We start from the raw sequence: 25,039 nt of genomic DNA, 5'->3' as shown, positions 1-25,039 counted from the left end.
TGGGATCTGTTACCCTCTGGTGGGACTAGTAAAGCATGGTGTCTTGACAAAGGTTCCTCTCCCTTCCAGTTTGCATCCGATAACATGTGACCTACGGGTCGTTCCTTATCAGCTGAGGCTAGTAAAGTATGTTGTGTTATGTGGATTGTCCCATTAGCCATTCGTGCTTTAGGCCGATAAAAATGGATGTATGCGTTGTTCTTTTCCTATTATTCACATTTATATATATATATATATATATATATATATATATATATATATATATTGTTGTGGGTGTTCCTTCACCCTTCTACTTAAGGCCAAGAAAGGTGGTAGATGTGTTGGTGGGTATGTATGTGTAGTGAGTTGTGATGTAATTGTATTATGACTAGAATGTGTGAACGTGTTTTCAAAACAAATGCTATATGAAATTCTTTTAAATTAAAGTAGAAGGTTAAAGAGAGAAATAAATGGTTTCACACCTTGTTGTGTTAAAGAGGATGATTCTATGAAAATACACTTATATAAGTATATTTTAGATATAAAGTTGTCACATTACTTGTATAATATGATGTGGTGCATTCATGATGATAGCTATCTGTATGTTGTTATTGTTCATGATCATTTGGGATCTCTACTGAACTTTATATTCATCTCACGTTGCTAATCATTTTTCAGCTAGAAGTTAAGAAGTGGTTCAAGGTTAAAAGATCTTCTTTAATTGTTGGCCAAGGGGCCTTATACCAATTGACGAGATGCCATTCTTGAAAAGGGTTAGGCCTTTTCTTTTATCTATGGACAATACTGTATATAGCTTCCGCATGTTATTAATGAAATTGGATTATAGTAATGAATGTGATAATATTATCCAAGTGATAAAGAGTACGGTGTGACATTTAGTCTAAGGTCTCCAAAAACATTAGGCCACAACTGTCACCTCACTACTGCTGCCACCCCACCGCAACCATTGTCCCATCTCTACTACCACTAACACCAACCACTATTTTCGTCACTACCCCTTCATCACCACTATAACAACAGCCACCACTAATACAATTATTAACACATTAATTTTTAGATTATAACCAAACGTAAGAAAATATTTTCTAAAAATAATTTTGACCTAAACAAAGAAGCTTTTATGTCACAAAATGGTAGAAAAGCCACACAATCTAATCTTCTACTCCAATGAAATCTTTCATATGCATGTCATATACTTTAATCAACCAATAATTCTAGAAAGTAGAAACACAAATCTGAAACAAAAGTAGGTCTTATATGATGTGGGGTTTCTATTTGAAGTCTATCCTTCTGTCTTACATGTGTTTCATTTTGTAAAATATTTATGTCTTCTTAGTACTATTTGTATCATAAGCCGCATAACTTGTTTTGTGAATCATATGCTTAGTAGAATGCCCAATCCCACTAGTCCAACTTTTGCTGAATCATATGCTTAGTAGAATGCCCAATCCCACTAGTCCAACTTTTGCAATAATAACCCAAGTTCTCTACGCTGCATTTCCAACCCAATGGGCCTTCTAATTAGGCAGTGTTTGATAAATAATGTCAGGAATTATGAAAAAAAAATCATGAAAAGCATTCATAAATTTTTTTATTAAATTAGTTTGTAGCGTTTTATTATATGTTATGCAATCACCCTTAGATTAATTTCATTAAACTTTTTGTGATATTTATTTCATGATACGTAACATTACATGTGTTTGGTTCATGGATTTATCTAAGCAATTTTCACATATTTTCTCTCTTTCTCTTTTGTAAATCTCTATTTAAATTCATAAATTAAATATAGCGTAAGTGTCACGCAACATTCCAACGTAAAAGATGCCCAACTAATGATAATGATTAGGCAGTTGAATGAAACAATTAGTTGTTTGGTGTAACCTATGGTAAGCTATAAATTGATAATCATAAGATAGAAACTAAGATGGTATTTGAAAAAGTTGAAAATTGAATAAAAATTAAATATTAAAAATTGAATGCTAAATTTTTTAAACTGAAAAGCTATTTGATAAAAATTTTAAGTGATGAACAAAACATAAGTTGTTTGATATTTACAAGACAAACTTTGAAATTTATTATTTTCAAATTGTATATTTCAATTTTTATATTGTGATGATAGTGGTGGTGATAGTGGTAGTGATAGTGATGGTGGTAGTGGTGGTAGTGGTGGTGGTGGTTGTGGTTGTGGTTGTGGCAACGATGGTAGTGGTAGTAAAATGATGGTGGTACTTATGGTAACAATAACATTGGTGATGAAGGTGATGGTAGTTGTAGTGGTTGTCGTGGCATAATAGTGGTGGTTAGGGTTGGGCATAGGGTTATTTGACTCGCAAAAATCACCCAACCCAAACCACCTGCACTTATTTGGGTGGTTTCGCATAATCATTAGGATCGGATGCAGGTTAGGATTTTCTTGTTCTGCAGATTGTAGGAGGGTGATGGGTTTTACCCATACTCGCACTCACCCACCCACATATGTATACATTGTTTAGTTTATACCTTTTTCGCAAAATGAATGTGAGCCAATTGACTAATCATGGCCTGTCCTTATGATCTATTTCCTTCAATAAGTAAATTAGATAAATAGGATATAATTTATTTGGGATAAATCATTTGGAAAATAATGATTTCATGATAAGAAATATGTGATTTTATGGCCTAAAATAATATTTCAAAAATAGGGGAAAAAGGCCTAAAAAGAATATTTTAAAATTGGGGAAGAATGAGCATAAAAATAAATTTTTAAAAGAAAAAACCCAATCCGCAAACCACTTACAGGCACTCGCACATCCACGAACCTTATCCGCATAAACCATAATCTACACGGCAGGCGATTGCGGGTTCAATTTTTTCCAAATTGCGGACATGCGGGCAGGTTCAAACCATAAACCTAACCGTCAAAAATCAATCCACGAGCACCCTTATATAGCGGGGTTGTATAAAGATTTGGTAACGTTTGCTAATTATATATATGGTATGTATGATTTTAAAGAAAGGGTGATGCAATTGGGGTTATTGTATTAAGTTGTGTCCTTGGGCCATATGTTGTGATGTGTCTTCTTCTTTTACCAAGGTTAGCTGGGTATATGTTAAAATGGCGGTTTCCTTCCCCGCCGTAATCAGGTTTTGGTCATTCGGTGGCCGTTGTGCATGTTGTTGTTGGTTGGGGAGTTGTTGTTGTCTTTGGGGGTGCGAGTGGTTGATGGTGTCCCCAGTCTCTTAGACCCTATGTGTATGTAGGTCGAAAGGGCATTCGTGATCGGTTCTTTTTTATTCTTCTTGTTCAGCAGTCTTTGGGGCCTAGAGATGTTGGACTGGGATCTGAGAATCTCTCCCAAGTGTGGATCTAGTTTTAAGTTAGGAGTTGTGTTTCCATTTGTGTTTGGATTGCCTTTTCTTTATGTTCTTTCCTAATTTCAGGAACGAAATTTCCTAAGGTGGAGAGGTTGTAGCATTCTGAGAATTTTTCTTCATCGTTCGAGCGATCTAGCATATCATCCAATACTTTTGCAGGTCTATGATTCTAGTTGTTGATGTTTACTCGAGACTAAGTTTGGTGGCTCGAGTGGTCTAAACTTCTAAGAGTTCGCGTTCTTTGCTCGAGCGACAGTTTCACTGGCTCGAGCGGTCTGTTAGGGATCAATACCTTTGAAAATCATTTTTTGGTCCACTTTTTCTTCATTGTTTCATATTCTTTCTCTCCCCTCTTCCTCCATTCCATCATTTTTGGGGGTTCCAAGCCTTCAAGCTTGATTTTCATCTCTTTCTACTCATTTCCTACCCCATGTTCCTTATATAAAAACGAAGAGCATGCCCAGGGCTTTCTATCCATTTGAGTGTATCGCATTTTCATCGAAATTAGAATTTCGGGTTTCTTCTCTTCTTGCTAAAGGTGGGGATTTCTTTACTTCTCTTAAATATTTTCTAATAAATAGATGGGTGGTAGATTTATATTGCATAAAAACCTCATTTTGAGAAAATTTCATAAAAACATGTAAAGGAAGTTAGGGTTTTCAAATTATGGAGGTTAATCTTATGGTTGAAGTGGAATATGAACAAATTGGAGTTCCTAGAATGTAGCTTTGTGCCTAGAGTAAAAAGGTCTAATTTTTATTAAACCCTAGTTACGGTTTCTTTGCTACAACGATGAAAGATTGTTTAATTGGTCCTAAATTCTTGAACTTAAGTTTATGTTTGGTTAAGATGAGTATAAGTGATGATAATTAGTTGTTGTGAAAATGATTATGGTATATGAGGGTCATGTTGGAGAAATTAACATTAGAAATTGAATCAATAAATATTCGGTAGAGTATGATAACAATTGTGTTGTGTAATTGAGTATAAAGAGTTGATGTTAATGTGGAAATGTAAACAATGAAATGGAACACAAATTACAATTGTTTCTAAAGATAAATCTTCATGTTTACGGTGGATGTGTTGTTGGGTTAATGTGTAATGGAATTACTGAATAATGTTATTGGTTTTGTCTATGAGTTGTAATAATGAATAACATAATGAGTTAATGGATGGTGTTATTGGAATAAGGGTCTGTTTCCTTCTAGCTTGTGATCAATAAAGCGTGGCGCTCAATAAAGGTTTAGCATTCCTTCCGTAGCAGCGCCCAGAAAGTGTGAGGTCTGTTGAGATATGTGGAGATTCCACACTCCTTCTGGCTTGTGAGCAGTAAGTGTGAGGTTCCACGTTCCTTCTGGCTTGTGACCGATAAAGCGTAAGGTATTAGCTATGAGTGTTGTATTTTGAATATAAAAAGGCACATTATCTAATTATGTATCATCCTTTAGCATTCATGATCGCATGTATCTATCGGTCTTATTGTTGGGAATCATTGTAGATCTCTACTGGACATATTTGTTCACCCCATGTTGTTTTACCATTTTTAGGAATGGAGTCGAAAACTTCGATTTGAAGACCAAGAACTTTGTTATCTTTTATGAGTATTATCTTGTAGAGAGTAAATGAAAGATGTATTGTATTGTATTGTTAATGCAATTATTTGTGTTGTACATTCCTATGTAAATCTTGGCATATATAATTATTGCAATATTTCGAGAAAGAACATTTTCTATTACTTAAGTGTAACGTTATTCCTTTACATGTTATGCAATTGGACTTCAATTAAAGGTTTTGGTAATGTATTTGGTTAATAAAACTTGGGGCGTGACAGTGGAAGGGATTGAGTGAGTGTCTCGGGAAAGATTAGAATTTCATTTACTATGCTTGGTTTGATCTTTGAGAGGATGTCAGGGCGAGGATGTAAAGGTCATGTTGGGACTAGGAGTGTCGGTAGGGGCACAATGGCTCCAGTAATACTTGCACCTGTAGCACTGACTGTAGGCGATGAGATTGCAGTGAGATTGTAAGAACTATAAAGGAGGTTTTAGCTCGCAGTGAGGGGGATGACTCTCGTGCCCTCAAAATTACTAAGGAGTTCTTTCGCTTTAACCAACCAGAGTTCACAAGAGGGCTTGAACAACTAGAGGTAGAGGATTGGTTAGAGCAGATCACCAAAATTCTTGATATGATTAGAGTCGAGGATGAAGGGTTGAGACTGGCATTAGTGAATTTTCTATTGAAAGGAGATACCGTGTATTGGAAAAAGTATGTGAGTACTACCATAGTCACCACTTTGGTTGCATTGACTAAGGCCTTTTTGGCAAAGTACTTTCCTTCTTCTGCCAGGCAAAGTTAAGGAAATAGTTTGTGGAGCTGCGCCAGGGTACTACTCCATTGGCACAGTTTTAAGCAAGGTTCACTAGTTTGTCTAGATTTGCTCCAGAGTTGGTAGTAACAAAAGAGTGTTGCTGGATTGAGTTTAAAGACAGGTTATGCGATGATATTAGATAGAAGATTGTAGGGTGCATGCATAAGAATTATTACAGTCTAGTAGAGGAGGAGGCGGCTCATGTGGAAGCCACCAATCTTGAGGTCGAATGTGATAGAGGAGGAAGAGGCCATATCTGTGGGTTCTATGGTTCGAGGGCACACCAGGCCTAGTAAGAGGGAAAAGAGAGTAGAATCTCAATCACAAGCATAGTTTCAACCTCCGTTTACCCTTGCTTCTTTGGATTTGTCCTTCAGGAGGTCCAATCAGACTCAGGTTTCCTCGAGTCGGTCACAAAATAGAGGACCACCATTTTGTTCTAAGTGTAATCAGTTGGGCCATGTTAGGTGTCATTGCCGTCAACATGTATAGAACTAGTTTCGATAGTCTAGACAGGGGTAGAGATGTTATTGAAGATTAGTATAATGTTTTGTAGTTTTGGCATTGTAATGTTATGTTATTATATTTGTGGCTTTATACTTGCCAAGGTTGCATATGTATATGTATGTTTGCTCATTTATTTTTGGGAATTGGACTTGTAATGACTTGTGATTTTTATGTTGAAAAGTTGTTGTCAATCTTGATAAGCTAATGTTGTTGTGAATGTGTTATTGTTTCGTAAGTTATTGCGTGAGACAACTTGTGAGTCTTCTTTGATTGAGAGTTGCTTATTGAAATTAGTTATTTGTGTTTTGTCAAGAACAAATCCAAGATGTTTTGAGGGTTGAGTCTTACAGGGTATACGAGCCTTATGGGAATGGTGATAATTTCTTGGTTAGGCATTATGAGTGATTTTTGAGGGGATTTGAGACTTGTGACCTCAATGATGAGAGTGATTATTGAATTGGCTATTGAGTATGATTGGGTGGGTACGAGTACAAGGTTGTGTGGGGGGCCGAATAAATGTGCGCTCAGAAGAGGTTCAAACAGGACGCCGAGAATGCTGATGAGGCTAACTCAGTGTGACCAAACCCATATGAACAAGAACAAGGCCGAGTAGAATCCAGCCCATGGGCCGAGTATGCCAAAAAGTTTCTAACGTACCTGGGGGTCCCGGATATGATGGTGAAAGGTGATGATGGGAAGGTGGGCCCTTGGAGAACAATATAAAAAGAATGAGCATCAGGCAAAGTGAGGTATGTGAAAGTAAACAAGATAGCTTGAGATAGAAGTAAATTGGAGAGGATACTGACTTATCCGTCGAAGTACTAATTCCGACACCCCCGACCAGAGCTTTCATCCATTTTTCATGTAGCAATTAGAAGACCAAGAGTGTCTAACTAGATCTAAGAGTATTTCCAAACCACTTTACCACATTTGGTGCCGTCTGTGGGAATACTCAAGTGCGTCCATGGCAGGCGTGACAGATGATCCTTCGATAGTTGCTGACGATGTTACACCAAGAGATGACATTATTCCAAGAAACATGCTTGGACCAGAGAATATCACCGCACGAAGGGCCTTGAACTTCGATCTAGTGGCTCAAACCTCACCTTCCATTTCTGTGCTGGAGACTGTGCAAACGATCATGGATCAAGCAAGACAAAATGAACAGTGTTTGGAAGATATGATGATTGAGAATGAGCGCTTACGTAAGGAATTGGCCTTGGACTTAGCCAAATCTCAACAGGCCACACGTCAAAACCGGGGTCGATCCTAGAAAAGAAAAAGGATGATCGACGACGTAGACTTTGGAAACATGATAGTGGCAGTGATTCCAACTCTTCATCTCAAGAACCCAAAAAGAAGGGGCAAGTTGATGTATCTAGCTCATCCGAAGGATGTCCGTATGTACGGCACAAACGAGGGAAAGGAACTGATGGTTCGGATGAAGAGGACAACCATGACCCTTTCGCACGATGCATTGCAAGGGTTACGCTGCCTAAAAAGTTCAAAGCACCGACATTCACCCTGTACGACGGAAAATCAGATCCCACAGACCACATTCATCATTACAAACAAGCGATGACGTTACATACTGATAATAAAGCCCTCATGTGTCGAATGTTTCCAAGTAGCCCGGGACCGTTGGCCGTTAGATGGTACTATAAACTGGAGCCAACGTCAATAAGAAGCTTTCATCAGCTCCAAAAATCCTTCAGGGCAAGATTCATCACCAACGAAGTTCAGCCAAAGCAAGCCGACTCTCTCTAGGCAATGCAAGTTAAACCAGAAGAAACCCTCTGTGAGTATTCAGTGCGTTATTGGGAATGTTTCAACTTGGTGGATGATGCCAACAATGATTTCATGGCCATTACCGCCTTTAAGATGGGATTACACCCCGATAGTCCTCTCCGCAGTTCGTTGACTAGACGGCCTCTCAAAATAATTTGGGCACTAATGAAGAAGGTGGAGGAGTACTGTAAGGTGGAAGACGATGCCAAGGCTGGACAGAAAGTCGTTAAATTGACTTCATCTGGTCTGGTTCAGCCGATAAGTGTCGTACCTTCAAGGAGCCCCAAACATCGGACTTGGGCTAAACGACACAACCAGTGTGATTCACGCCATTCAAGCGGGCAGCGTTCACACCGTTCAAACGAACAATATCAAGTGGATAGCAGGCGCACAAGACGTTCGGACAAGAACTATACGGAATTGATGGAGCCGATCAGTAAGATCCTACCCAAAGTCTAGCATCTTCCATTCTTTAAGTGGCCGTCCAAGATAATGGGACCCCCTGATACAAGAAGAAGGGATAGGCGGTGCGAATATCACAAGGACCATGGCCATGATACTAATAGCTGTTATGCACTGAAGGACCACCTAGAAAAGTTAGTGTAAGATGGCCGGCTGGCACAACATGTCCAAAAGAACAATCCATCGAACGCGGTAGCTCTACGGCCGGATTCACCTCCATTTGGTGTAATTCACATGATATATAGCCTACTGTCGTCAGCCAAGGTACATACAATTCAGTTGCAACCTAGCTTGCCCCAGCCAATCACACCAGCCAAACGGCCCCATGAAATTGGCAAGATTAGCTTCGATGACACTGACCTAGATGGAGTAACTCTCCCCTACGTTGAACCCCTCATCGTCGAGCTACGCGTGAACAGATTCACAGTCGAGCGTGTTCTCATTGATCAAAGAAGCACCTCAGAAATAATGTATTACAAGACGTTTGTTAAACTTGGCTTCATTGATTCGGATCTGTTATCGGCAAATTACCCATTGTTCGGCTTTAGTGCCAACCCCGAGTATTCCTTGAGCAAGATCACACTACCAGTATGGACAGGTACCAAATCAATAGATGTGGAATTTCTAGTCATCAAACTCCCATCACCATGCAATCTCATCATGGGAAGGACTTGGTTGCACACTATGCAGGCTGTGCCAAGCACCTATAATCAACTACTCCGCTTTCCAACTAAATATGGCATTGAGCAAATTTGGGGCTCTCATAAATCGGCACAGGCATGCTATCTTATTGCTGCTGCAAAGAGGCCAAATGAACTGGAAGTCAACTCAATTGAAGTATCGGATCGAGAGAGCCTCAAGGACATTAGGAAATCCTCAACGAAAAGGCAACTAAAGAACTTGATCGGATTGAAATCAATGGGAACCCTGACAAATTCTTCATGATCGGCATTTCCCTGAATGAAGTTGACAGATGCGAACTGGTTTTCTTCTTACTCGGCAACCTTGACGTGTTTGCATAGACACCATATGAAATACCGGGGGTCGATCCAGTCATGGCCCAACACCGTTTAAACGTCGATCCAAAAGTCAAACCAATCATTCAGAAAAGTCGACAGTCAGCCGCAGAGCATGCATCAGCCGTTATTGATGAAGTTGACAAGTTGCTTAATGCCGGGGCAATTCGTGAAGTAACTTCTCCTACGTGGCTGTCCAATACCATGGTTGTAAAGAATAAAAATGGATCTTGGTGCGTTTGTGTTGATTTCACAGATTTGAACAGGGCCTGTCCAAAGGATTGTTTTCCTCTTCCCAGAATCAACCAACTTGTGGACGCAACGACACATCATCAGCACATGAGCTTCTTGGATGCCTACAAGGGTTATCACCAAATTGCCATGCATCCAGAGGATCAAGAAAGGCCGCATTCCTCACCCTAAGGGGAACCTATTGCTACAAGGTCATGCCCTTCGAACTGAAGAATGCGGGGGCAACTTACTAGGGGCTAGTTACCATTATGTTCAAGGAACAACTCAGCCGTACCATGGAAGTATACATTAATGACATGGTGGTGAAATCCAAGAAAAGCATGCCCATCTAGCCTATTTAGCAGAGACCTTCGACTTTCTCTGAAAGTACAAGATGATACTGGATGCCTCGAAATGTGCATTCAACTCAGATTCGACAAGTTTCTCGGCTATATTGTCAACCATCAAAGAATAAAGGCCAACCTAAGGCAGATCACAGCAATTCTAGAACTCAGCTCCTCGCGGTCGGTCAAAGAAGTTCAAAAGTTGATGGGAATGGCCGCCGGCCTCAATAGGTTTATCAGCCGTTCCTCAGATCACTACCGACAATTTTTTCACACACCTCAGCAAGGCAAAGCATTTTAATGGACCTCGAGTGCTAGGCCACGCTGGATGGCTTGAAAACATAACTCTGTTTAGTACCACTCTTGGCAACCCCATCGCCAGGCGATCCACTCATCTTGTGATATCTGACCAGGCGGTCAGTGCCGTGTTACTAAAGGAAGAACTCGGGAAGCGGCGACCAATTTACTATGTGAGAAAGGCAATGGTCAATGCCAAAACACGATACCTACCACTGGAGAAGCTCATCTTTGCTCTCGTGGTGGCTACAAGAAAGTTGATGCACTATTTCAGGCTCATACCATGGGGTATTAACGAACTACCATCTTCGGTCAGCGCTCCGTGGTGCGGAAGCATCAGAGCGAGTTTCTAAATGGGCTTTGGAACTCAGTTAGTATGATATCTAGTTTTTGCCTAGAACGGCCATCAAGGGACAGGTGCTCGCTGACTTTGTAACCGAGTTCACGGGATGCCATGCCGACTTCAAGTCCGATCAAGTCCACCTTCAACCTAAACCCTACTGGCAAATATATGTTAGAGACATTTGGCAAATGTACTGTGACAAATCATCCAACCAACGTGGCAGCGGGGCAGGCATAGTATTCATGACCCCCGAAGGGGCAATAATCGAGTAGGCAGTCAAACTAGGCTTTGATGCATCAAATAACAAGGCCAAGAAGCATTGCTAATCAGCCTTCGTAACACACTTCATCTTGGTGCACGCCAGTTACATGTTTTTTGTGACTCAAAGTTAGTCATCAACCAATTGAAAAGGGAATATGCAGCTAAAAATGACTGCATGGCAACCTACATAAAAACGACGAATTCCTTGCTCACAAAATTTGACCACCACGAGTTAAATTTGATAACCCGGGATGAGAAAACACGTGCGGATGCCCTTGTTTGCCTAGCCTCTGCCATTGACTCAGAAGTCAAACGAACAATTGAAGTAGGGTTCATCCCAAAGCCGAGCATCACCACTTCTGAACTAGTTCGGATTAAAATCATTGAACTAGGACCGAGTTGGATGGACCCTATTGCTGCATTTCTTTCCTCAGAACAGCTCGCAATAGATAAGAAAGAAGCCCAGAAGTTACGAAATAAAGCCATGCAATATTAACTTGAACCTCAGGGAAAGCTTTACAAAAAATCCCTCTCTGGGCCGTATCTAGAATGTGTTCACGCAGATAAAGTTGAGGAATTCTTGGCCTAAGTACATGAAGGTAGCTGTGGTGCCCACTCTGGAGGACAGTCATTGGCCTACCGAGCCGTAACGTAGGGATATTATTGGCCGACCATGCAAACAAATGCCGAGAACTACGTAAAGAAATGTGAACAATACCAAAAGTTCTCCCCATTAACTTATTTTCCTGCCGAAGAATTAAATTCCATTACTAGTCCTTGGCCATTCACTCAATGGGGACTTGATATTATTGGACCATTACCGCGGGCTCTGGGGAACAAGTGATTCCTGATCATCGCAACAGATTATTTTACAAAGTGGGTTGAAGTAGAGGCATTAACACATATTGGAGATGTTGATGCTAAACGCTCTGTATAGAAAAACATTATAACTCGATTCGGCATACTGAGAGCACTTGAATCAGACAACGGCACCCAATTCGATTGTGGTGTCTATCGGGAGTTATGAAATACATACGGCATCCGGCCCTACTTTTCCTCGCCAGCATACCGTAAAGCAATGGTCAGGCTGAGGCCTCTAATAAAGTGATCCTGGATGGCATCAAGAAACAATTAGAAAAGACCAAAGACAAGTCGGTTGAAGAGTTGCCCAGTGTGTTGTAGGCTTATCGCACCACTCCGAGGCGGTCTACTGGAGAAATGTCGTTCGCTTCGTGCTTTGGGATACAGAAATCGGCCTGCCCACTGAAATCCAAGGTTTTTGACATGGGGAGTAATGACATGATGTTGGCCTTAGATCTGACTTTGACTGAAAAACGCCAAGATCGTGCTCTTGCATGCATGGCGCGATATCAGTAGCAGCTCACCAAGTCATATAACTAGCATGTGCAGTTGCATTGTTATACACCTGGAGAGTTGGTCCCAAGAAAGTGCTTCATGCAACTAAGAATCTGACAGACGGTAAATTAGGCCCCAACTAGGACGGTCCTTATCGGATTGATTCGACTGCCGGAACGGGGGCGTATCAGCTTTCAGACATGGCTGGTAGAAGTTTGCCACGCCCCTGGAATTCGACCCTTTATCATAAAATTTATCATTAAGCCAACTTGTACGACATGCTAGTTCATTTTTTATTTTTGCTATTATATTAACATGTCCACATTTACGTATTCCGCAATGCAGTATTCTTTTTTTATCGTCGTCTCGTTAAAAATGGTTGAATAATAAAGAAGCCTCCGAATTTGGAGCTCCCTTCATAGATATCACGATTGGCCACAAATAAGACTCCAAATCCAGAGCGCCCTTCGTGCATGTTGACATTTGGACTGAATAAGCCTCCGAATTTGGAGCGCCCTTCGTGGATATCACGATTGGCCAATACAAAGACTCCAAATTCAGAGCGCCCTTCATGCATGTTCACGTTTGGGCCGAATAAGCCTTCGGAATTTGGAGCGCCCTTCGTGGATATCACGATTGGCCAAGACAAAGACTCCTAATTCGAAGCGCACTTCGTGCATGTTCATGTTTGGGCTGAATAAGCCTCTGAATTCGAAGCACCATTCTTGGATATCACGATTGGCCAACACAAAGACTCTGAATTCAGAGCGCCCTTCATGCATGTTCATGTTTGGGCCGAATAAGCCTCCGAATTCGGAGCGCCCTTTGTGGATATCACGATTGGCCAACACAATGACTCCAAATTCGGCGCGCCCTTAGTACATGCTCACGTTTGGGCTGAATAAGCTTCCGAATTCGGAGCACCCTTCGTGGATATCGCGATTGGCCAATACAAAGACTTTGAATTCGGAGCGCCCTTCGTGCATGTTCACGGTTGAGCCAAATAAGCCTTCAAATTTGGAGCACCCTTCGTGGATATGGCGATTGGCCAATACAAAGACTCCGAATTCGAAGCGCCCTTCATGCATGTTCACGTTTGGCCCGAATAAGCCTCCGAATTCGGAGTGTCCTTCGTGGATGTCCCGATTGGCCATAAATAAGACTCTGGATTCAGAGCGCTCTTCGTGCATGCTCATAATTGGCACCATATTCGGGATGCTCAACGAAGGGTTATTAGATCACAGTTGCCTAAGTTAGTGAAAGTTAGTAATTAAACTACGACGGTCAATAGAAAAACAACAAAGATAATGGGACCATAATGCATATTTCCAATAGGGACAACTAAAATACCAAACAAACAAGTACACAGGATATTTATTCGTTACAATTTATACAAATACATTAGTACTTAAAGACTAAAAAATACAACGTTTGATTATCTAGACCTTCTCATGTTCGGCACCTTCTTTGTCATCAGTCTTCTTGGCTCCATAAGCCTCGAAGAGGACCTTGTAACTTTGATATAATGACGACGCCGAATCAACACCCGTGGCTTGTAGAGCCTTAATCCATCCATGCTTAAATCCATGATTTTTGCATCAGCAAACATCATCAACCAACTTCTCCCTGGTCTTCTCAATGTCGATCTTTCGGCCGTCAAAAAACCCTTGTTCATAGGTCGTCGTTCTTATTGCCTCTCTTGCGAACATGCTTGCCGTATCTCGATTGGCTATGGCATGATCAAGCAGGAGCTAGTTTACTCTATCCGTTATAATCGGGTTCGTTTGACCCGTTGACTGCATCTAAGAAGCCTTGGCCTTACTCAACTCGTTCTCAGCCTTCTCTGCGTAGTGTTCCAAGCTCCGAATGCGGCCGTTTTTTTGTTCTTGCTATCTTCGCATGGCACAAAAGCGTATGCCAATCTCATAAGAGGTGTATAGTCCTTTAATCGCTCCATGGATGCCCTCTCAAAAAATTTCGTAATCAGGCCAACCGACAAGTGATTGTTGGACTTCGAGCAAAAAAAAATTTCGAGTGAACTCTATTGCCACATTCGTATCGCGGATAATTGAGTCCGTTTCGATCATCGGTTTATTCCTAATGAAAACTGAAAAACTCAACGAGCGTGGTGGCCTGCTGGTTTCGTTTCGCAGTGAGGCATGTGCACTCCCAGTCCTGGAGCTCCCTCATTGTTGCATCTCCCTTCTTGGTGACTTTTCTACCCTATCCCCTCTTGGAGACCTGCTTCGATGACGGGGGGATCGACGCCTCTCGCACTCCTCTGACGTCCTATTACCCGTTCGTATAGGTTCGCCACCAGCCCCTCGGTTCATTTCTAAATCCAATTCAACTAGTTTCTTGCCCTCCTCTTTATTGTTAAAGAATACTTTTCTTGATATACGAATCTCCTCAGGTTGACACAATGCCCTTTTCCCTCTCGCACTCTACTGAATTTAAGTAGAATATATTTAGCGACAACATAGGCCCCATGCGCACCTGGCCCTCCCCACTTATTAATTACAGATATACCGTTTACGAAGTGACCGCTTCAAGTATTTTGTCGAATAAAGACATGCCCCATCTGATCCCATAAACATTTTTCGTCCATACATTCGGAGGTTATGCTCAGTGATCAGCTGGGGCAAGGGCAAATTTATTAATCTATTCGGCTTATCTTTAAGCATTTTTCTGAATAAAGACAATGCCCCACCTGAACCCATAAACATTTTTCGTCTATACATTTGGCAGTTATGCTCAGTGATCAGCTGGGGCAAGGGCAAATTTGTTAATCTATTTGGCTTATCTTCAAGCATTTTGCCGAATAAAGACAATGTCCCACCTGATCCCATAAACATTTTTCGTCCATACAGTGGGCGGTTATGCTCAGTGATCAACCGGGGCAAAGACAGATTTATTAATCTATTTGTCTTATCTTCAAGCATTTTGCCGAATAAAGACAATGCCCCACCTGATCCCATAAACATTTTTCGTCCATACATTCGGCGGTTATGCTCAGTGATCAGTTAGGGGCAAAAGTAGATTTATTAATCTGCTCGGCTTATCTTCAAGCATTTTGCCGAATAATGACAATGCCCCACCTGCTCCCATAAACATTTTCCATCCATACATTTGGCGGTCATGCTCAGTGATCAGCTAGGGAAGGGCAGATTTATTAATCTATTCAGCTTATCTTCAAGCATTTTGTCGAATAAAGATAATGTCCCACCTAATCCCATAAACATTTTTCGTCCATACATTTGGTGGTTATGCCCAGTGATCAACCGGGGCAAGGGCAAATTTATTAATCTTTTCGTCTAATCTTCAAGCATTTTGCCGAATAAAGACAATGCCCCACCTGATCCCATAAACATTTTTCGTCCATACATTTGGCGGTTATGCTCAGCGATTAGTTGGGGCAAGGGCAGATTTATTAATTTGCTCAGCTTATCTTCAAGCATTTTGCCGAATAAAGACAATGCCCCACCTGATTCCATAAACATTTTCCATCCATACATTTGGCGGTTATGCTCAGTGATCAGCTAGGGAAGGGTAGATTTATTAATCTATTCGGCTTATCTTCAAGCATTTTGCCGAATAAAGACAATGCCCCACCTGATCCCATAAACATTTTTCGTCCATACATTTGGCTGTTATCATTAATATATTCGACTTATCTTCAAGAATTTTTCTGAATAAAGATGTAAAGGTCATGATCTCAATTGATATGGCATATTTTTGTTTTCCAATACTTAATGATTAACATTCATTAACAAAACAGACATTTTCATTAATACACTATATGAATGCATCCACTTTATACATGAAAATGGCCTACATTTAAAATAAAGAGCTAACAAAAACTAATAAAACAAAGCTAACAAAAAAAAATAATAATGGCTGAATATGCATTACAAAACTACCGTTCATAACTCCAAATCCTCTGGATCTGATTCCAACAGTTTGACTTCCAATTGTTCGTAAGGAATCGATTGATTGAGAGTCACCTTAGCGGCCGTCAACGCTTTCAGCCATCTATGCCTGAAGCCTCGATTCTTGAATTTCAAGGCTTCATCAGCATATAACTCCTTGGCCTTCAGTTGGCCAGCATCAAAGGCTTTGGCCTCATCCGCCTCAGCGAGCTCCCTCGCCTTCTTCTCAACTTCAAGATCGGCCTTCATCTAGGAGACTTCTTCTTGAACCGACTTTAGAGAGTCGTCTATCAAGTTTGCTATCTCTTCGGCCGCCCGGCGAAGCAAATCAGCGTGTTCAACTTTCTCTTGAGCAGCAACTACCCTCGCCTGCTCTTCTTCGACTTTTGTAGTCACTGTAGACAAATCGGCGATTGCAACTGTGGCCTTGCCCTTCTCTTTCTCCAACTGATGCTCAAGGATGTCAAATCTCTCTATGATGTTGTAGTGACGGCGGCCGATCTTTGTGATCCTTCCCACCGTTTGGAAAAGCAATGAAATTAGTTTGAATAAGAACAAATATTAAAGCTATTTGGAAATTTGGCGTGTTTTAACTTACCAAAATGGCCGACTGTGCCGCCAATGCAATTGAGATGAAATCTGGTTCAGCATGGAAAGTCATTCGGTCTGAAGGCAAAGAGAGGGCGAAAGCTACACTCAGGGCCACGATGGGATCTTTGATCGCCGACCCACTGGTGAGCAACGGCGCATTCTTCATCATTGGTTAGATGACGAATGTCTAGCCAAATCATCTTCTATGGGTAGCGTATCCACCCTTGGCCGTTTCTCGATCGGCGCCTCTAGTACATCGTTCATTGTCTCGGCAGCTCGCTTCCGCCATGTGAGATCGGCTCCCTAGACTTCAGCCTGATTTTGTTCAGGAATCAACTCGACCAAAGTTGTTTCGCGAGCTGTTTCTTTTTCACGAGTTGGCACTATTTGGCTCTCCCCAGACCTGCTGGCTTGCCTCTTGACCGCCATCTTCTCCATATTTCGTCACCTGGCAAACTAGGCAAGTGATTCCCTGCTCATCTCTTCAGCTGCGGATTCGGCCCTAGACAGATTTTCTAAGCCAGTAAAGATATCGTCCTCTGGAACAGATGAGTCTACCCAGCCTGAAGTAGAAGGGAGATCGACGCAATGGTCTGGGTCGATATGCTCAAACACCAAATCGATTTGTCTATTCAACTTCTAGTCCCTTGCACGGCCCTCTAATTGTGCGTCATCATCGATCTCCTCACAGGTGTCAGAACCTTCGATGCCAATGTCTCTTAAACTTTTGTAGCTAGGGAAGATAAGCACAGTAAGCTACCGTTCGTGTGTCGGCACAGGGATATTATCTAAGGTCAAAAAAGGTGGAGTAAGTTGGGTTGTATCTCAGCAAAACTTGGGCTGCACACCCTTGTCCTTGGAGGTTTGCACGACCTTTGTAATTGAGGATCGTCTTAACCTACTCCAAAACGGCTTCGTCCGCAGATGGCAATGCTCTTTTTAAATCGTTGCCTACAAGAAACACAAATGATCAGCACAGTATTTAAGCTGAATAAATCGTTTATTTTAAGACATGTTAGCAATTCTAGCCGGCCACCCGGTTCGCCTTTTTACCTTGGTATTGGGTCTTGGCGATCTTCTCCTTTGCCGAATTCCCAATTACCTCAGACAGTGACCATGACATCATCAATCCTTTTGCCAGAGCTGGCGAGCATGGTTACCAAATGATGGTCAACATCCTTGGCTCTTTAAAAGTAACATCATTGCTGACCGGTTGATTTCGCCATGACGTAGCAATGCCGAATAGCTGGGATTCCTACGTTAAGGCCCAGTCGGTGATTCAATTCCACTATACCCATGATAATACGGTAAAAGTTCACATTTGGCTAGGAGGGAATTAATTCCCAGTAGCGTAGGACTGTCCTAAGAAGAGGATGGAGGGGGAATCGAACTCCACCCTCTGCAATTGCCAAAAGAGAAAAGTTAATGATGCTTGTGTTAGCCCTCTCCATGTCCACTACATTGTCTGAAACAAGGGATAGGTGAACGTCGTCTAGAATTGAAAAGTGACGACGGAAGGCTGCAACTCAATCCTCAGAAAGGAGAGCTTTCAAATGCCTCGCCATTCGAGATGAAATGAAAATAGTGTGTACAAAAAACAAAAGCAAAATGCACAGGGAAATTGGAATGAAGAATAGAATGAAAAGAGAGAGGGGACTTATAGGATGAGGAAGGAGACGAACAGTAAGAAACGGGGTTGCTGAGGTCTAGAAGGAGGTTGATATAAAAGATGCTTAAAAGATGTCAATAACCTTTCAATTCAAGATTATACGGGCTTGAAGAATGTCAATAGCCTTTCAATTCAAAAGTATACGGAGGTATAGATTTCAAAACGCATTAAATGAATGTCAAATACGAAAGGATGGGAAGTTGTAATGATTTAAGTAGCGCATCTGCTTTGACGGCTCTAACGAATCAGTACGAAAAAGAGTGCAACCACCATATCTGTTTTTCGAGGGCTTTTGTTTTGATTGGCCAAGAAACCAAACACGCCGAGTAAATATGTTATTCGGATGTTTGGGGGCCAATTTTGGGGGCCGAATAAATGTGCACTCAAAAGAGGTTCAAATAGGACGGCGAGAATGTTGATGAGGCTAACTCAGTGTGACCAAACCCATCCGAACAAGAACAAGGCCGAGTAGAATCCAGCCCGCGGGTTGAGTATGCCGAAAAGCTTCTGACGTACCTGGGGGTCCCAGATATGATGGTGAAAGGTGATGATGTGAAGGTGGGCTCGTGGAGAACAATATAAAAAGGAGGAGCGACAGCCAAAGTAAGGTATGAGAAAGTAAACAAGATAGCTTGAGATAAAAGTAAATTGGAGAGGATACTGACTTGTCTGTCGAAGTGCTAATTCCGGCACCCCCGACCAGAGTGTTCATCTCTTTTTCAAGTAGCAATCAGAGGATCAAGAGCTTCTAACTAGATCCAAGAGTATTTCCAAACCAGTTTACCACATGTTGTTATTGACCCTAAAGGTCTAGTGAGCGTGTGAAGTGTTTCATTGCCACGTAGGCGTAAAGGTTGTAATGAGTTGATTTGGAGTGAAAATTATGTGGTGCATTGTCAAAGGAGAGAAGTTCAAAGAGGGTAGTTTTTGTGTGACTAGTTTCAAAAGTCCGGTAAGGGCTCAGGTGATGTGTAAGTATGTGGGCGTCGAACCCCAGGTAGGGGTGATCGGCATTAGGAACCCATCGATGTTTGAATGCTAAGTGTCGGGGATTAATGGTGTTAGTTGGTTAGTATTGGGAGATCGGTCGATATGGAGTCACCTCGGGAATTCTCTAGAATTGGGCAAGGAGTCATGAGATTAAGGAGTACTTGACATAAACTCGAGGGTATTGAACCTTGCTTGTGAGAGTGCAGTATTTTGTGTGGACTTTCGTGAAAAGCTTTTGAATTTGAGTAGTATAGTAGAATCTTGAAGTATTTCATGTGGACTTTCGTGAAAAACTTTTGAATTTGAGTAGTATAGTAGAATCTTGATATCGTGAGAAAGTTTCTCGAGTTGGGATGGCATGGTGAAATTTTGATCTCGGTGAGTATAATTGTATTAACATGTAATGGATAAATTGTGATAATTGTGTTGGGATGGAACTCCTAAAATATGTAAGAACATATATGCATTGCCATTTATTAATTCAATTTTTACTGTTTAAATCATTATTGTGGGAATATTATGATTGAGTTTGGCATCACCATAGTATTGATGGGTGATTTTGGGTGGGTGACTGTTAAGAGTCACCAGTTGTAATGTGGCAACGCAGTTGGAAGTGAATTTTTACTAGTGCTATGGCCATTGGTGGCATTGAAATTGAAAATACTATCATTATGATTACACTTAATTATGTTCAAAAAATGTTTATAAAACTATTGAACCTTAAAATTGGATTTGGGACACATCTTTTTATTTAAATACAACATGAATTTGTATACACTTTGGGAAAGTTTTGAATGAGTTTCTTTGGTACTTAAAAAAAAGATTTCAAAATAATATTTTTTTTTTTTAGATGAGTAATTAATTTTCTAGCCTTGCGTGGTGTAATGAATTGAGCACGGATTGGTGATTTTGTGGTTAGTCGTTCTATTATAGCAATTGGTATCGGTCAAACATGTTGCATTGTAATACTATTCTTGTGAATTAAATCTCTTGGGTGAAATCTTTTCCTTTTGTGAGCATTGATTGAGAATTCTTATTGTAAATGTGGATTTACCCTCGGGTTTAAGGTGTTAACCATTAAGGGCTATTTTGTGTTTGTTTGAGTAGATTAGCATGGTTGAAGCTTGTTCAGGCCAAGAGCGGTCCTTGTGAACTGGGTTTCCTTGGTTAACTCTTTCTTCTATTAGTCAATTGAGAGTTTCTTGTTGTGAGTGTGGTAGCGTCCTTGGGTTTTGGGATGATGAATGCTCGATCATTGTTCAGTGTTGGTGTGTGGTCGAGGTATGGGTAGCGTGCCTCTATGCATATGGAAACCATTCTGGTGGAATTTTAGTCTTGTCAACTCTGACGAGCTTTATGGGTTGTGGAGACATTCACATCTTTATTTTGTTGGAGTTGTGGTTCCGAAACCCATAAATAATGGGAATTCTAATATGGTTGATCAATTTATTTTCTATTATAGTAAACAAGTCAGAAGTGACTCATTATTCATTGTCTTGTTGATTTTATTATTTAGGCATCCAAGACTTATTCCCAAGTGTGGATCTAGACTTTGGAGTGAGAGTTATAGTTCTTTTTCTTATTGTTTGCCTTGAGTCTTGATGTAACCATAATTTTGGGGACAAAATTTCCTAAGGTGGGGAGGTTGTACCACTTCATTCTTCTTGGTATAATGGAATTATATTTGACTCAAACCATAATTGAGAACCTTCTTAGTCGATATTGGAGCCTTAGACCAAAAACTCCAAATTCGAATAGTTATTCCGTAGTAGTCTTCACTCTTTTATCATTTTCTCTCTCTACACTTTGAATCTTGATGTGAGGCTAGCACCATTGGAAATATTATTTCTGAGGCTTCAATGTGGACATAAGAACTACCAAAAACGGAGTTCGAACAAGAGATTTATACCCATTTGAAGTTTGCCAATCTATGTTGTGTACATAGTTCGCTCGAATTCAAGTTTCACCGCTCAAGCAGTCCATAAACCCTTCTAGCTATTTTTTTCAAAATTGTTTGAATACTACAAGTCTTAATTCACTACTCGAGCGTACTTTTTGACCGCTCTGTTCAAGAAAGTATGGATACTAGATATTTCATTCACCGCTCAAGAGCAAATTTGACAGCTCGAGCAGTCTCTCCGGGATCTGATCTTTAAAAAGTCATTTTTGGGTCAAATCTATCTCATTTTTTACTCTGTCTTCTCTCTCTTTCATCCATTTCTGAAAATCCTAAACTTTCAAGCTTGGATTTCATCTTCATCCATTAAAAATCTCACCCTAGTTCCTTATACAAAAACATAAAGCACTACGAGAGCTTCGTTTTAATCTGAGCAGATCATGTTTTTGTTGAAGTTGGATTTATGGGCTTTCCTCTCTTCATGCTTGAGGTAGGGATTTATTTACTTCTTTTTAATACTTTTGTATAGATAGATGTGTGGTAATTTTCTATTGCATAAAATATCACATTAGAAAGATATTTTTGAAAAAACATGTAAGAGAAAGTTAGGGTTTTAAAAGAAAGAAGTTAAACCTATGATTTATTAAGGATTGTGAAAGTTTTCAACTATAAGAATATATCTATGTAATTTCTTGTAAAAATCCCAAATTTCTAACAACAAAATGAGGTTGTGGAATAAAATAAATTAAGACTTAATGATTGTAGAGTTATGTTAACTTTGTGAGTAGAAATCTTGTTTATAAATAAAATGAAAATGATCATTGTAGAATTAGTTTATCTCATGGGTGTTGGTAAATTTGAAATTGGTGAAGTACATCATGAGACCTATATGATGTTTTGCTATTAGTCCAATCATAATAAAGGTTGTTGATATTGGGATATGAAATCTGTAATGGCCTGAAATTTATAACAACAACCCATATCATAATATACTGTAGAATGTAACACTAGCATTATATTTAACTTTTCATTGATACTCCTTAATAGTACCAGAGAAGACATATGTGTGTATACATTCATAAATCTTAGATCCTAAATCTCTAGCATATGATATATGTAAATGAAATTGAAACATAACGAGATACATGTAAGTTTATGCCCTAATGGCTATATCTTTCCAAATCAATGCTTAGGTACAACAAAAGTGAGTTTAACTCCATACAATTAAAGTTCATGGCTTGTACAAAATAATTACATCAAAAGAAACAAAAGGAGCTCTTGACTCCAAGTCCTTCCAAGCTATGTCCTTGGTGGAGGCATATCATTAGCACCTGAAAGTTGTTTTCCACATAGGGTGAGCTAAAACCCAGTAGAGATACTTTAACACAATGTCTAAAACCTAACGAAGTCATAAGGTGAATGCATATGTATGTCATTTGTCAAACATTTTACATTTCCATCTTAAAACTATGCAATGCCAGGATTATATATCAATTCATGAAAAATTTCCTTTTATATCAAAAAACAGGGCAGTGGATACAAAATATTGGGAATCTCTAGGTAGGTGTCTTCTAGTAGGCTATACAAGCACTACCAAAGCCATTTTATAGGTACTAACCGGAAGGATCGACACCTAACCGCATGGGTTTCTGCACTTTCACCAAGGACACACATACTAACATAATAACTACAACCACACGCCCTAACCAGATTTACCAAGTGTAACTCGACTTTTCATACTCCTTTCAGAAGACGATAAGCCCTACAATTCGGACTCCTATGGTTCTAAATCTGATCTCACAAATGCAATGTAAAATAGATAAACACAAAAGAGTCCAAATCCGACAAATCTTTTGGAAAATCGATTTTGAATCAAAATGTCAAAAATGAACTGTTTTTCCAGATACAGAGTTGCCACCTAAATTTTTTGGGAAATTTAGAAAACCCGGGACTCGTGCTAAAGGCCACTTATCCGTCATCACCAAAGTTGTCTCGGCTCGGGAACTAAGGTACGAGAGGGGAAGGTCATGAATTGAGCACCCCCACTCGCCCGATCAAAGATCGGCCTCTACTAATCATGATGTGAATCTTATTTACATTATATGCTCTTGCCTTGATTATTAGGCTAACTTTACTATGTGTTGCACACAAGTATAGACTAATTTGCAAAAATTGAAACACTTTGATTTCATGTTTATTTTTTAGAAAAAAAAGTGTTTCGAATATGTACCACTTGAAAAAGTGATTTTATATGTACATTACTCAAATTATTCCAATTCAAGCAATTAGCCTTCATCCACAAGCATTCAAACAAGTATAGCACTTAAGCAATTAGCCTCATGGCAGGCATGCTAGACATGGCAATAATCACACTCATGCAATATGCTAAAGCACAAAAATGCTCACCTAGTACTCCGAGGCGAGCCAAAACAAGAAAAATAATTAGAAAACATACATGCTCTTAACTAATGCAACACATGCAATGATGCAATTAATAGGCTCGGCTACTAATTATGACATGTGAATCAATCTGAAAATATGTGATTTAAACACGTATTCAACGAAGTAATAAATTACAATGCTTGTTAGAATGATGAACCGAGCCTCAATTCATGTAAGACAAGTGAATGCAAATCATGGAATATGCTAAATGAAACATGATGTTCTATTCTAACCATCATAAGCAAATAAATAAAAGAGAGAAAGACGTGGGGTTGGAAGACATACACGTTATTACATATTGGCCCTTGCACAAGAGCGTCTGAATAAACTAATTAGCTAACTAATTACTACGAATTAACTAACTATTACAAACTGAATTAAATAAACTAACTATGCTAGCTAATTATTACAACACTACAATTAATTAACTATTCTAGCCAATTATTACAAATTGGAATGAACTAATTAATTAATTACATATTAACAACACGAATACAACCAAAGAAATAACTAAGCTAAGCAATTAACTACTCTAACTAATCAACCCCGGGAAGTGAGAAATGTTTATGCATGCACACAGATTTCTACCTGAAAAAGCCCATTGTTTTTCTGCCAAAATACCTATGTTGCACAGTTAGAAAATTGCACTGTTTTTTCACCTTAGCCTCTACTCCGTTCTGTGCCAAAAAGGTACTGCTTATTTTGACAAAAATGCCCAGCAGGCTAGAAGTGGTGGCTGGCCGGCGACTAAAAGTAGCCTGCCACCCAATAAAAATGGCATGTCGGCCACTAATGCCTAGTTCCTCCTGCTGCAACAGAAAGCAAACAGAGCACAAACAGAGTATTCTCAGGAGATGTTTGTCCACCCTGCCTCTCCTTATAATCAAAACAGCTCAAAGGAGGGGTAGGCTTGATTCACAGGCCATCAATCGACACAATTTCAATGCGTGATAACTTATGAACCAAGGACACAATTTCAATAAGTGGTACTAAAAGACCAACAAAATCTCCTCCCTATCATGGATTGATCAAGAGAAGTGGTTGACCTTGGAAACTTGACCCATTTCATAACTAGCAAGTATAAAATGACCCAAGTTTCCATGTGTTCAATTAACATCTGATTGAACACCAAATTGCTTTATTATCTTGCATCTCTTTTAGTCCCAATTTTATTACTCCATTTTAATTACCATC

Source organism: Camellia sinensis, chromosome 5 (assembly GCF_055761805.1).
Source record: "Camellia sinensis isolate YWXY chromosome 5, ASM5576180v1, whole genome shotgun sequence".
Lineage (NCBI taxonomy): Eukaryota > Viridiplantae > Streptophyta > Magnoliopsida > Ericales > Theaceae > Camellia > Camellia sinensis.
Note: the sequence above shows the minus strand (reverse complement) of the source record.